Here is a 5,480-nt window from a genome sequence, read left to right on the forward strand (position 1 = left end):
TAGGTCAATATTGTTAGCGTGTATTGTTGGAAAGTGTTGTTATTTACAAATTGTTATATTTATATTTAGTTTGCTTGTATTTTCACGTCAACATGGATAAGTGGCTCAAAAAAGCTTCTGAAAAACAACCGTGCGTAGAAGTATCAGCGGAATCTACTTCAGGGACTGAATGTGTAGATACAGAAGAAATTCCTTCGAAGATAAGAAAAGTTATTAGAAAATATGATGCTAACTACATTAGTATTGGATTCACCGTTACGGAGGTCAAAAATGAACCTCGTCCTCAATGTGTAGTCTGCTTTGAAATTCTATCAAATCAATGTATGAAACCGTCGTTATTGAAACGCCATCTTACAACAAAACATTTGACATTAGAAAACAAACCTAAAGAATATTTCCTTCGCAAATTGAATGAAATGAAAATTCCAAAAAAGATATTGTCTTCTTTTACCAGCAGTACTCAAAAAGGTGTGCAAGCGTCCTTTTTAGCCAGCCTAAGAATAGCACAGTGTGGAAAAGCCCATACAATAGGTGAAGAATTGTTGTTACCTGCTGCAAAAGATATGGTGAATTGCATTTTGGGCGAAAACGCTGCTAAGCAATTGGATGTCATATAACTCTCAAATGATACCGTTCGGCGTAGGGTAGATGCTATGGCATCAAACGTGAAGAACATATTAATAGATAGAATAAGAAGTAGTGATTTTTTTGCCATTCAACTTGATGAAAGCACGGATGTTACAAATTATGCCCAACTTATGGTTTATGTACGGTACTTATTTAATACCGAAATTAAGGAAGATTACTTATTTTGTACGACATTATCAACCCATACTACTGCAGACGAAATATTTAAGAATTTGAACGAATTTTTTGAAGAAAATAGCCTCGATTGGAAGAAATGTGTGGGTTTTTGTTCTGATGGTGCTCGAACTATGACTGGAAAGTATGGAGGTGTTGTTAGTAAAGTTAAAGGAGTTACAGAAAATTCTATTTTTACCCATTGTGCAATTCACAGAGAAGCTCTCGTTGTAAAGCGGATTCCTGATGAATTTAAAAATGTTCTTCAAGAAGCAGTTAAAATAGTAAATTATATAAAATCACGTGCACTGAACTGTCGGTTATTTTCAAAACTGTGTTCAGAACTGGACAGTGACCATATTCAATTATTACTACATACAGAGGTCAGATGGCTTTCACGGGGAAAAATGTTAAATAGGTTATTTGAATTAAATTCTGAAGTGCAAATGTTTCTTATGGAAACAAATTTTGAACTGCGTGATCGATTGAACGATGAGAGGTGGCTATTAACACTGGCGTATTTATCGGATACTTTCAGTCGCCTTAATATATTAAACTTAAGTTTGCAAGGAAAAGCAATAAACCGATTTTGTTTAAATGATAAAATTCGGGCATTTGTCAAGAAATGCGAAATGATAATCAATAATATATCCAAAGAAAACTTGCAATCATTTCCTACTTTAGAAAATTTTGTGACTGAACACAACGTAAGCATAGGAGAAAATTTTATTGATAATATAAAACGCCATTGTCAAATGTTAATTGATTCTTTTGAGCACTATTTTCAAGAAGATCATTCTCAGTTCCTTTGGATTCGAAACCCATTTGTTCCAAATGAATCTTCGTTAAACATCTTATCTATAAATGAAAAGGAATTTTTATTAGAATTATCTTGTGATGGTGACTTGAAAATAGCATTTACGCAATTGGAGTTGGGTGAATTTTGGTTAAAAATTAAAAATGAATATCCTTCGCTTAGCAAAAAAGCATTAGCATTCCTAATTCCATTTACAACTACCTACCTCTGTGAAACTGGATTTTCTGCAATGCTTATCGTAAAAAATAAATTTCGAAATAAATTATTAAACTTAGACCCAAATTTACGGTTAAAATTGTCTACAATTGAGCCTAATATTTCTACACTTGTTTCAAGTATGCAGCATCATCCATCGCATTGACTTTACGTTTACGCATTATTATTACATAAATATATCACTGTTATTTTCTACTTATTATATATTATTAGTCCTTGCTTTAGTGTAAATCAGCCATGTCCAACTGGCGGACCACGGGCCGCCTGCGGCCCGATTGCGATTTTTGTGCGGCCCGATAACAAAAAAAGGAAATCGCACAAATTAATATTTAAATTTTAATAATCGATAATACAAATAATTTTTATTACTTGGTCGAATGACGTTTTATAAAACTCCTATATCTTAATATATAAAAATGGAATCTTGTATGTATGTGGGTACCTATATACCGATTTTACTCAGTTATTCCTTGGCCGAATTTCACCAAATTTGGTAAACACATAGCTTAATATATTGGGAAGAGCCTTTCATCTTAATTTTTTTGACACCGCCGCCGAGGTGTCGGCAATGACGATGTTAAAAAAATAATTTGCACAATAGCGAATCCCGATGTATGGCGTTTACGAATACAGTAAATACCCCGACCTACGTAAACCCGACTTACGTAGATTCGGAGATACGTAACTGCGAATTTGTCCGTTTTGTCGGGTATTCCCCTGTTTCGCTCAAAAGTGGATTGAATCATAAAATTTTCTAGTCCCTTCAGTTTATGCGAGTTCTTCGTAGAGAGTTGATTAATCACAGAGTTGATAAACTTATTGTTTTAAAAAGGTTGTGAAAATAAAAGTAAGTAATATTTTATTTTAATTTGCAGTCCTACAAAAATTTATTCGTTTCTTTAATTATACCAGAATAAATAAAATTGTCCATAATATTGACGTGCGATGTCGGGTAGGAAGAAAAGGAAACTAGAAGATGAAAACAGACAATTTAAAAATAATTGGGAAGATGACTACTTTTTCTTGCAAGTAAAAAATAATGCTGTGTGCTTAGTTTGTCGTGAAACGATTACTGCTAAAACTTATAACATACGAAGACATTATGAAAAACATACGGAACTTTCTGTACTTTCTGGTGGTGAACGCAAGGCCAAATTACACTTACTTAAAGCTAACTTAAAGTCTCAACAAAATGTGTTTCAAAAACAAAATCAACAATCAAACGACATTGTCAGTACAAGTTTAAAAATTTCTCAAATTATTGCTAAAAAAATGAAACCTTTCTCGGATGGAGAATACATCAAAGAATGTTTAATTGCTGCAGCTGAAGATATTAGCCCGGAAAAAGTTCATATTTATAAAGAAATAAGTCTGTCTCATCAAACTGTTGCACGTAGAGTTGATGATATTTCCAATGAAATTTCCCTAAACCTCAATGAACATACCAAACAATTTGTGTACTACTCATTAGCTTTGGATGAAACAACCGATATCAAGGATACATCACAACTTGCTATATTTATTCGCGGAGTTGATAATAAGCTGAAAGTGACAGAAGAACTCCTTGATCTTGTGAGTCTGAAGGATACAACAACGGGCAAAGATATTAAAGATGCTGTTCTAAAATGCGCGGAAGATCGACAATTAGATTTAAAAAAACTTATTGGTATTACAACCGACGGAGCACCATCAATGATAGGAAAAAACATAGGAGCAGTTACTTTAATTTGCAAACATATTGAAAGCTTGGGACAAAATACATCATTTTGGATTTATTTATTTGTCATTGTTTTTTACATATAGAAAATCTATGTGCTCAGTCATTAAATATGTCTCACGTGATGTCAGTTGTCATTAATATTATTAACAAAATAAAAAATAATTCATTAAAACACCGCCAGTTTCAAGAATACCTTCGCGAACTGGAGTCCGAGTACTGTGACCTAATATATTACGCCAAAATACGATGGTTGAGTCGTGGAAAATGTTTATTAAGATTTTGGAACCTCAGGGAAGAAATTAGAATTTGCATGAATGAGAACGGCGAAGACGTTCCACAATTATACGATGAAAAATGGTTGTTGGATTTGTGTTTCTTAATAGATATCACAACTACATTAAATGAACTAAATCAGAATCTTCAAGGAGAAAATAAATTAATTACGAATTGCTATCAAGACATAAAGACATTCATTGCTAAATTAAAATATTTTCAAAATCAACTGAAATCGAATAATGCCTACCTAGAAAAATTTGAACAAATGTTCAATATTTTTAATTGTCCATTTAATATTGATGTGAATTCAGCTCCAGGTTATTTACAACTGGAACTTATCGATCTGCAGTCCAACTCAGAAATGAAATTAAGGTTTGAGGACATCAATATAGTCGACTTTTATGGAAAATATATCCAGGAAGATAAATTTCCTAATTTGAAAAAATTAGCTATGTGTATTGTGGCAGCAAACGGCACAACATATCTCTGTGAGTCATTTTTTTCTAGATTAAAATTAGTCAAAACGAAAGACCGTAACAGGCTCACCGACGCAAATTTGACGAATCAGTTACGTTGTGCCACAACAAAATTAGAAGTTGATATTAAAAAAATTTCAAATAAAATAAATAAACAAGTTTCACATTAAATATCTGTTGTAATTTACTGAAATACCTATATATTATTGTGTATATCTGTGTACATGCTAGTTTGTGTATACGTATCTCATTTGAGCGCGAGTGTGCGCTAGAATTGAAATTTTCTTGTTCAGGTGGGTGGCGGCCCAGTGCCTTGTACATTCCTAAATTTTGGCCCGAAGAGTAATTTGGGTTGGACATGGCTGGTGTAAATACTTAATTTATTAAAAACGTTATACAGTTTATATTTGCATTATCATTATTGTTTTTTTTGTTCAGTGGTACTACCTGATTTTTAAAATAACCTTAGTGGTACGCAAGGATATAAGTTTGAGAACCGCTGTTCTAAATGTATGTCCCCTCTTGCGTAATTCCACAAAATACATAAAATCTCTGATATATGGTTCCATTTTTCCTGTAAAAGGAGACAGAATCTTAGCAAGGTATTTCGCCAGCTGATACGTTGGACAATTTTTTAGATAATCCATAAATTTTTGGTGGTACTGAAGCCTGTACAAACAACCTTCTGTGTTGTTTTGCTGGAATTCATACTTCATACATATACTAATAGGTATAAATAAGATAATATCCTATTTCATATAATGTTTTTCTTGGGAAGGAAATTTTGAACCATAATTATTTTGTTTATTTGATACGGAATGTAAGTGGTCAGTCAACCCGTTGCTTCAATCGTTATGCTCTTATTACTCAATTGCAAAAAAAATAATTTGATTATTGTTACAATAATTTAAAAACAAAACGTTTTATTGATAACAATTATTTGAACTTTAATCACAAAATAACGTCATAAATGCTCCCAATGGGATTCCACAAACAGGTTGTTTTTAAATCTTTAATATACATGATAAACAATTAAACAATTCGGGTTGAACTTTGATTCTTCGGATTCTCGTTTTTAAACGAAAAATAGAATATCTTAAAAACTTTCCTATGTTATTGCATTTTCTGTTTTAATCTACAACCTTTATCTATTCATCCGGTTTTTGGGTATATA

This window comes from Onthophagus taurus, chromosome 11 (genome assembly GCF_036711975.1).
Source record: "Onthophagus taurus isolate NC chromosome 11, IU_Otau_3.0, whole genome shotgun sequence".
Taxonomy (NCBI): Eukaryota; Metazoa; Arthropoda; class Insecta; order Coleoptera; family Scarabaeidae; genus Onthophagus; species Onthophagus taurus.